Genomic DNA, 10306 nt, shown 5'->3' with positions numbered 1-10306 from the left:
AGATAATTTCAACACATCATGTGACAGTCCCAAGGGGATCTCTGTGAGCAAACCTGTCACACTCCCCCCGGCATCAGCAGAGCTTAGAGCAGCCTGGGGGTTGGGTTGACTTCTACCCAATGGTAACAGCTTCCAAGAGCACAGCCCACTCTAGATGGGTGTCACCCCAGAGTGTCTCCTTGGGGACTGAGATAGCCCTGCAGGAACCCTGCCCTTCCCTCTACGGGCCTTGCAATGACTTACTCTCAGCCTGGAATATTTAAGACCCCCCTTTGTGAAGTCACATTAATTCAGTATCCTCCAAAACACAGATTCTCCTACCCTAGAGCCCCATCCTCCTCCTTTACTCAGGTCCCCTTTCCCCCTGCCACACACATACACACACACACTGATTGCTGGAGTCGGAGTTGGTTCAGGCTTGCCATACCCACTACCCCATCTCTTCCCAGAAGGTCTTGCCCCTTGTTGCTCCCCTTTCCCTGATGCTCCAGCCCCCAGCCACGTCAGAGCTAGATTGTGATAAGAGCTGCTCAGAGAGCTCAGGAAACTCTGGGGAGCCCTGGACACTCCACTTTTCCTGGATTTTAAGTTCTGGGGGGCGGGGACAGAGGCTGAGGGGTCCCCTTGGGTCTCCCAGTGAATTTCCCAGGACAGGCGGAGGGTTTGCGGCTCCTAAGAGTGTCTCTGGATCCCTGGGAACTCCCCCCATGGCCCAGCTCTGACTTCTGGTCTGAATAGGGTGTGAAGCCTTCACCAGTAAGGAGGATCAGGGAATTGGGTGTTGAGTGAAGAGATGGGGCAGGGGGAGGGGTCCTGGTGGGAAGAGGCAGAGTAGGGGGTGGGGTGTTAAGCGGGAAGTAGAGAGGCAGCAGGGACGGTGCTCCTGCATGTGTCCCACTTTTGCCTTTTGAAAAGATGGTCACTCGACACTGAAGGGCTGGGCTGGGACTGGAGCGAGACGTGCCTCTGCGGGGGAGTTGAGGACCGTTTCCAACCATTTTCATTGCAGCACAAATGGATGGCGGGAGAAGAGAATCTGGGCCGGAGGCTCCATGTGTCAGACCCTCACTCGCACACGCAGCTCTGCTCTGCCTCAGTGCGGACGGGGCTCAGCACATGTGTGGTGTTCAGAGCCATCAACAGAGCCGAGGGATGGGGGCAAGTTGCCTAAATAGCTTCTCCTGGGTCTCCTCCATTCATCACGTGTCTGACGTGACTCAATCACAAGCAGCTAGCTGAGGAGGTAGGGGAACGATGGGTGACCATTCCCTTTCAATAGCCCCGTCCACAGCTCGTGCAGTGCTCATGGATCAAGCAGCCCCCAGAGGGCTCGGGAAGTGCCAGGACTGTGACTACAGAATAGCTCTGCAGCTTTTTTAATGGCCCCTAGATATTTAACCAAATACAATGGGACATTGACAGTCAGGTGTAATGGGAAACAACACTTGCATCCCTTCTCTTTACTGAGTGTATCGGCAGGAATTCTGAGGTCAGAGCAGCCACCAATCCAGATGTTTATGGGCCAACATGCAACCAGTCCCCTGGCTCTTCACTGACATAGTCACTTTGTAAATTCTGCTGCTGCCTTGGTCTCTTTCTCCCAGTGCACCATCCTCCCTCACCAGGCCCTGTCCCTTTGCTCCAGGCCTTAGACCCTTTCTGAACTTCTCTCTACAGAGTTTAGATTAGTAGTTCATGTCTTCTTGGGGGTAAGGATGGAATAGGTGCCCTCGCCATGGCCCATGTTTTTCATGTCTCATATGACCAGCGGCGGAGCCAGCTGATGAACTGATCCTTCACTTTTTGAGTACTCTGATTATCCTTGCATGAAGGTGCTTGCTTTTCAAGCTGTACACAATTGGGTTCATCATGGGCAGGATCAGCAGGTAGACGTAGCCGATGAGAATCTGAAGCAAGGAAGAAGAGCTATTCCCGAATCTCTGTACTACAAACAAGCCAGTCCCTGGTATGAAGAAGAGGAGGACAGCACAGAAGTGAGAGACACAGGTGCCCAGTGCCCTGACGCGCCCCGCATGGGAGGCAATGCTCAGCACTGTTTTCAAAATCATTACATAAGATAGGAGGATGAGCAGCGAGTCCAACATCACTGTGGAGACTGTGACAAAAAAAGCCATAGATGCTGGTGACTCTAATATCCAAACAAACCATCTTAATGATCTCTTGGTTCAAGCAGTAGGAACGGGAGAGGACATTGGCTTGACAGTATTGGGAATGTTTCAGGAGAAAGGGCAGTGGGAACACTACGGCAACCCCTCTTAGCACACACACCAGTCCCATCTTGGCTATTCTTGGCAGGGTTAAGATGGAAGCATATCTCAGTGGGTGAGAGATGGCGATGAAGCGGTCAAAGGCCATCAATAAGAGCACAGAGGATTCGCTGTATGAAAGCGAGTGGATGAAGAACAGTTGGGCAAAACAGGCATCAAGGCTGATTTCCCTAGCATTAAAGAAGAATGTTCCCAATGTTGTTGACATGGTGGCTATTGATAAACCAAGGTCTGTGACTGCCAACATGGAAAGGAGAATGTACATGGCCTCATGGAGGCCTGTATCTGTTCTTATAATGAACAGAATGACTGAATTTCCTACTACAGAAATAACATACACTAAGCAGAAGGGGATAGAGATCCAGAGATGGACGTCTTCCTGCCCAGGTATCCCGGTGAGAAGGAACACTGCAGAGTTGAAGTTGGTGTCATTGACAGCTGACTTCATGTACTGGGAGGTCCGATAGTTTTGAACCTTTCCTCCTGAAAGGAAAAGCAACAGGAGACTAGATGATATTTAACAAGATATCTTTCTGCTCTGATTGTATTTCTAGAGAGTCCCAGGAGCTCAGGGAAGATCAGCAAAAACTTAATCTTGGATTTATACTGCATATAAGAAGATAGGCACTCCCAGACTGGATCAGACCTGGAGTCCATCTAGCCCAGTATCCACTGGCCCATTTGATATGCTTCAGAGGAAGCCAAATGAAGCCCTGCAATAGAAAGCTATGAGATAACCTGCTCCCAGGGAATGTTTTCCCCTGACATCCATTGTTTATACATATTTTGTACTGTACATAAGGAAGGTTTATAGTCCTTCCAAAACTTTTTAAAATAGTCTTCACTAATGTAATTGGAATTTCTGGTTACCCACATAAACATACGGTTCCTCTTTGAATCCTACTAAACTCTTGGCTCTGTTGATAACTTGTGGCTGGGAGTTCCACAGTCTCCTTTAGCCCCATGTGGTTTTACACTTTTGACCTTCCATGGACACCTGTTCTGACCCTTCATTTCTGAGTGTAGCCCATTGTATCATGCAATGAGAAGTGCATGGTGAAATCTGTCATTGTACTTATCTGTTCTGCATTGAAGCTATTTATAAAAATGGTTAGTTGTGTCATTATATATATATTTTTTTATTTTCTCCACTCCTGAGAGTCCAAATTATGTCTCTGCCTCTTTTCAGCAAATGGGATAAATTCTCAGGGTCAGGTTCTGATTTTAATAACAATGGCTTCAACTGCGTCACTCCAGATTTATGTGTGTAAATTCAATCAGTACCATGCTCTATTAACTTTCCCTTATCAAGTGCTCCCAGTGATACACTCTGACCCCCAAGAATCTCTCCAAAAGTATCTGAAGTGCTTTGCCTCGCCAGCGTTGACTGAATCCAGAGAGTTCAATCATTAAAGACAGGATATTGGGTTAGATCATTGGAAGACAGGATACTGGGCTAGATGGACTTTTGGCCTGACCCGGTATGGCCAATCTTATGTTCTCACTGTAAGTTTTAGAAAGAGCTTCTGGTCAGTTTCTCGGAGACATGATTATACTACTGTTCACTAAACAAAGAATTAATTGCCCAAACCCATTGTAAACAATATGTGGAGTAGTATCAGGGGGTAGCCATGTTAGTCTGTATCCACAAAAATAACGAGGAGTCCGGTGGCACCTTAAAGACTAAGATATTTATTTGGGCATAAGCTTTTGTGGGTAAAATAAATGACTTCTTCAGGTGCATCCTCGTTTGAGTATGTGGAATACTTCTCAAATATTTTCTAAAGCAAAAGTCATAACATTTACACATCTGTACTTTAGCAAACACGTCAACCCATTCTTTCCCCTTTGATCTTCTTTCAGAGATGATTTTTCAGGTTAGGGTGGGACTTCAAATGCAACATCTGTCATCTGGATTTCTTCAGAATCTGAAAAGATCACAGCATCTCAGCCCTCAGTCAATGACCTGTCAGCAAACAAAAGTCTAGTAGCTCCTCTGTCTCTGGGTTAATAACTGACTGGTTCTCCTCAGATTGTGTCTGTCAGTCTTCAGCCTGTACCCGGAGTGGTAACAGGCATTGGGGTCAGGATATAAATATTCATTCCATGGGCTCTCACTCTCTAATACAGCGCTTTTGAACCTCTTTTCAATTGGAGGGCCCTAATAAATTTTGAATGGAGGTAGACATAGTCTGAAGATCCCCAGTGGCTATTACTAGTAGTAATACACTAGTGTATTACTAATGTACTAGTGTACATAGTACACTAGTACATAGTAACCACAACACAACACAGCACCACAACGCCTGTTTTTCAGTCACAAATAGGGATTGCAGGAAGTACATTTCAAAGTCAGATGCATGTGGAACTTCATTACCCTCGTGAAAATAACGAGGAGTCCTTGTGGCACTTTAGAGGCTAACAAATGTATTTAACTAACAACTCCTCATTGTTTTTGCTAATACAGACGTTAGTTAATTAGACGGCTGCCACTCTGAAACCTGTCACATGAAAACAGTCTATTGCTCTCTGACTGTTTCTGTCCAGTATTGATAAAATCCATACAACCCAGAAACGGCATTGGGACAGACATGGAGCTGAGCTGCCATAAAGAATGTGTCTGTTAAACCCAGTTCTTGGGATGTTTGCTGCAGAGCTACATTTGGTTAACTATTGGGATGTTTATTTGCTGGATATATTGGGTTAAAATGGCTCATCTTAGTTTAATTGCAGGCTGCTGCAAAACAAGCAGGAAGACAAGGAACAACTCAAGAAAAGCCACCACCCTTATCTAAAATACACATTTTTATTTTAATTACTATCATACAAAAAAACTTGCTTCCAAAGACTTCCTGTCCTTTCTGTCCACTTCTTTCACCCTTCACCCCCCTGTTGAAGGGACACTAGCTCTTAAAGGGACATCAACCCTTTCCTTCCAGATAGCTGGACAAAAGTTTCCCTTTCTTTACTTCTGATTATTTAATGAGCTAGTTTTAAAAGAACCCTCCAGCAGAATCAGTACCATAGTAATATAAAATGCTTTGTTATGCCTAAAATCTTTGGAAACATATTTTTAAAGTAGGTGAAATTTCATAAATATGTATGTTGTCATGGAGATCACACACAGTAAATTAGTGTTCCTTTTTTCGAAAAGCAATGAACATTATTATGAAAACACTAAACCTCGGTGATTGATTAATTTAAAATAATGTCGTCCTTTCAGTGAGTTAAATATGTAGCAATCTGTAATGATTACTTTATGAAGGCTTAAGAGTATCTGAATTCGAAAGAAGTGAGGTTTTTCACCCATGAAACTTAGGCCCAAATAAATCTGTTAGTCTTTAAGGTGCCAACGGACTCCTTGTTGTTTTCATTTAAAATATAAAATCAGCTCAGAAATACTGATTAAGAAAAGGTAAAACAGAGAAGAGCTGCATCATGTATTCCATAATATTTAATGTATTCAGCAGGACAGCTGATTTACTCTTACCACAAAGTTTTTGTAAATAAATCTCTGACAAACTTCAAGGTACATCAACATCCCTGTGACTGACAGTTTTTTATGCCTAAATTTGGTGCTTTTAATTAGGTACCTTCTGCATGTCCAGTTTTCACCTTCTGGCATGCAGTGGAAAACATCTATTTTCTTTAAAAAACAAAAAAACCTCTTTGGCAATATCTTTCTAATGTCATTTGCTTCATTTAGGGATTTGGCTGGAATGGGGTGAGCAGGGAGTGGGAGGGAAGACAGGAGAGGAGGGAGACAGTGGGGAGGAGTGGAGCCTGGACAGAGTTGGGTGGGGTTTGGGGTGGAGCAGGGGTGGGTATGGGCGGGGTTACAGACAGAAAAGGTTGGCTGGGGCGCTAACCACCCCAAGGGGCAGCTTCACCCACTGCCCATGGTAGCAGGTAAGAGCGGGTCGGCTCCCACACACCCAGCGCATGCTGCAGTGTCCTAAGGCAGGGGCCGTATTTACAGCACCGAATGCGTCAGTGCTGCGCATTCTGTGTGAGGGAGAGGGTATGGGGGTCTCTGTGGGGAACTGTGACTCTCTGCCACTGTGAGGCGGGCCGGGAGGCTCGGTATCCATGCTGCCTCATGCCTTTCTCCTCCACAGGCTGCGATGGCAGGCTGCCGTTGGGCATAGGGCACCAGTTTAATAATACTGCAGAAGGACCCATAAATCCTAAGGATGGCCCTGCCGGTTACAGGGGTTAGATTCACTGGCCTGTTCTCCTGCTGACTCAGCAAAGTGTAGAGCAGCCTGGGGGCTGGGCTGATCTGCACCTGATGGTAATGGCTTGCAAGAGCACAGCTCAGTGTAGCCAAGACCTTGTGGACACGTGCTGCCCCAGAGTGCCACCTTGTGGCCTGAGGTAGCATTGCAGGCACCCTGCCCTTCCCTCTAAGGTCCTTGCAATGACACTCTCAGCCTAGGATACCTGAAACAAGAGCCCCCTTTGTGGGGTCACATTCATTCAGTCATCTCCAAACACAGACTCTCCTCCCTCCGACCCCATCCTCCTCCTTTACTCAGGAGCCCCCACCCTCCAGCTTACTGGGGTCTGTCTTGTTCCAGGCTTGTGCAGCCTCACTGGCTTCTCCCCACCTGGAACCCATGATATCTCAGTCCCTTTCTCCAGGGCTGAGTGAGGGCAGCTGTCCATCCCCTGCTGGTGTCGCCATGTTTCTCGAGAGGATGCAGGAATCTTAAAGGGCCACACCCTGAATCAGAGGTTCACTGACACCCCAATCACTCCAACAACTAAAAGGGGATACTCCCCAACACATCTCCTCCAATGGCCACTCAATTAGGGTGGCCCACCCATCCTGAATTGGGCAGGAGAGTCCCAAAATACAGACTTGAAGTCCCAGTGTGGGCTGAAAGACTCCCGAACAGCATTTGTCCCAAGTTCCCTGTGGTGCCAATTCACACTGCTCATGGACAGAGCCACCCTTTTGACTGTTGGGGGGATGAGGTCCTTAGCCGCCACTCATGATGAGGCCCCACCCTGCTCCTCTTTCCCCCAAGGCCACATACCCTGAACGGGGCAGGTGGAGGTTCTGGGGTTCCCCAAAGTGACACTTGCTCCCTGGGCTTCTTTTACTACAGCCTGGCTCTGACATCTGGCCTGGTCACTGGGTGGGGCTTTGGAGAAGAGAAGGAGCAGGAGGTGGGAGTTCAGGGGAAGGAGAGGGCCAGGGGTCAGGCATGCAGGGGGTGGGGGCTCCTGAATGTGTCTTGCTTGTTCCTTTTGAGAAGGTGGCCAACCTACACTGAATGGTCTGGACTGGCACAGGAGATCTCTGTGACTCTGCTGGGGAGCTGAGGCCCTTTTCTACCCGTTGGCATTGCTGGGGCAGCAGAAATGGAGAGGAGGGCAATATGGGCCTGAGTCTCTTCCCAGGACTCCTGTGCGTCAGACCCTCACACACAGACAGCTCTGCTCTGCTTCCGCGTGGAGTGGGCTCAACAGTTGTGCTGTGTGCAGAGCCACCAAAGGTGGTGGTTAGGGTGTTGCCTGAATGGCTTCTCTTGTGGCTACTGCACAATGATATCTCTGACAGGACTCAGGCAGAAGCTCCAGGCTGAGGGAATAGGGGGAGGGTGGGTGTCCATGCCCCTTGAATAGCCCCTGTCCACAGCTCATGCCGTCCCCATGGATCACACAGCACCCAGAGTGCTCAGGAAGGGCCAGGACTCTGACTGCAGAACAGCTCTGCAGCATTTTTTTTTATGGCCTGTGGATGTTTAACCAGAGACAGGACAGTGACAGGCCAGGTGTAATGGGAAACAACATCCATGTCCCTTCTCTTTGTTGAGAATATTGTCAAGGAGTCTGAGGTCGGAGCAGCCACCGATATGGCTCTTTATGGGCCAACATCCCACCGGTCCTCTGGCTCTCCACAAACACAGTCACTCTGTAAATGCTGTTTCCTGCCTTGATCTCCTTCCCCCCAATGCACTGTCCTACCTCACCAGTGGGTGGAGACAGCTCCTATATCTTTACTTCAGGCCTTAGACCCATCTGAACATGTCTGTACAGAGTGTTGGTCAGTAGCTCATGTCATCACAGATATAAGGGTCCAGGATGGAATAAGTCGCCGGGTCCTGTGTTTCTTGTATCCTATGTCACCAGCACTGGGGTCAGGTGCTAAACTGTCCCTTCACTTCACGAACACCTCCATTATCCTTGAATGAAGGTGTTTGCTTTTCACACTGTACATGATTGGGTTCATCAGAGGAGGAACCAGAGTGTAGATGTAGCCTATGACAATCTGAAGCAAGGGAAAAGAGCTCTTCCTGAATCTGTGCATCAATGTCAGGGTGAACTCTGGCATGTAAAAGAGCAGGACAGCGCAGAGGTGGGAGACACAGGTGTTTAGGGCCCTGAGGAATTCCACATGGGAGGAGATGCTCAGCACTGTTTGAGAGATCATCACATAAGAGAGGAAGATGAGCAGCGAGTGCAACACCACCGTTAGGACTGTAATAAACAATCCATACATGTTGTTGACTGTGATGTCCGCACATGCCATTGTCATGACCTCCATGTGTAAGCAGAAGGAATGGGAGAGGATATTGGCTCGACAGAACTGGAACCTTTTCAGCAGAAGGCGGAGTGGGAGTATTACCGCCACCCCTCTTAGCACAAACACCAGTCCAATCTTGGCTATTCTCAGCAGTGTTAAGATGGACGTATATTTCAGTGGGTTACTGATTGCAATGAAGCGGTCAAAGGCCATCAACAAGAGCACAGCAGATTCAGTGAATGTAAACGACTGGATGAAGAACAGCTGGGCAACACTGGCATTGAGGCTGATCTCCCTTGAGCTAAACAAAAATACACCCATATTGTCGGCATGCTGGCTATCAATAAGCCAAGGTCTGTGATGGCCAACATGGAAAGGAAAATGTACATTGTCCCATGAAGGCTTAGATCTGTTTTTATAATCAACAGAATGAGTGAATTTCCTACTATAGAAATAGCGTAGGTTAAGCAGAAGACGGTAGAGATCCAGAGATGGATGTCTTCCTGCCCAGGTATCCCGGTAAGAAGGAACACTGCACAGTTGAATTTAGTGTCATTGACAGCTGACATAACATCCTGGGAAGGTCTGATAAGTTTTGAGCTTTTCTTCCTGAATGAAAAAGGAATAGGAGATTAGACAACTAGATGATATTTAACAAGACATCATTCTGCTCTCAGTGCAAGTCTACAGACTCCTAGGAGGTCAAGAGAGATGAGCAAAAGCATAGTCTTGAATTTACACCACAGATAGGAGGATAGGCACTGCCAGAGTGGATCAGACCTTCAGTCCATCTAGCCCAATATCCAGTTGCCAATTCCAAATGCTTCAGAGAAATGTGGAAGAAGCCCTACAATAGACAGCTAAGAGATACCTGCTCCCAGGCAACATTCTCCCTGACACCCACTAGTTAGATATATTTGCAATACAAATCAGGAACATTTATAGCCCTTCCAAGACATTTTTTTCAAAATCCCCACTATCATAGTTAGATTTTCTTTTCCCTCCTTTCAGTCCTGCTAACCTCTTGGTCCATTTGATCTCTTGTGGCTGAAGTTCCTCAGCCTACTTGACGATGTGTGATTTTATAATCATGACCTTCTACAGACATCCTTTTTTTGCCCTCCACTTTGTAGTGTGGCCCATTGTATCATGACAGGTATAAACACATGGCAAGTATATGGTGAAAACCATCATTGTATTTATCTGTCCTACACTGAAGCTGTTTATAAATGTATTCCTTGCCTCATTATAGACAGACAGGCAGACAGACACATAGATATATAAAAAGAAAGAAAGAAAGAGACTTATTGAAAGTCTTTGGTAAGGATAAAAGGGTGAAAAACAAGGGTGATATCATGGTAGGGGTCTACTACAGACCACCTACCAAGAAGAAGAAGTGGATAAAGCTTTTTCTAAACAACTAATAAAATCATCCCAAGCACAGGAATTGGTGGTGATTAGGGACTTCAACTACCCAGACATC

General features: G+C 46.9%; 2 pseudogenes; both read right to left on the bottom strand.

Annotated features, from left to right (window-relative positions):
• Nucleotides 1-1796: 1796 nt before the first annotated feature.
• On the bottom strand, nucleotides 1797-2736 carry LOC127057122 (olfactory receptor 51G2-like; annotated as a pseudogene).
• A 5721-nt stretch (nucleotides 2737-8457) lies between these two features.
• Nucleotides 8458-9392, bottom strand: LOC127030732 (olfactory receptor 51G2-like; annotated as a pseudogene).
• Between the last annotated feature and the right edge of the window lie 914 nt (nucleotides 9393-10306).

Source organism: Gopherus flavomarginatus, chromosome 1 (genome assembly GCF_025201925.1).
Source record: "Gopherus flavomarginatus isolate rGopFla2 chromosome 1, rGopFla2.mat.asm, whole genome shotgun sequence".
NCBI lineage: Eukaryota > Metazoa > Chordata > Testudines > Testudinidae > Gopherus > Gopherus flavomarginatus.
Note: the sequence above shows the minus strand (reverse complement) of the source record. Positions and strands in the feature narration are given on the sequence as shown.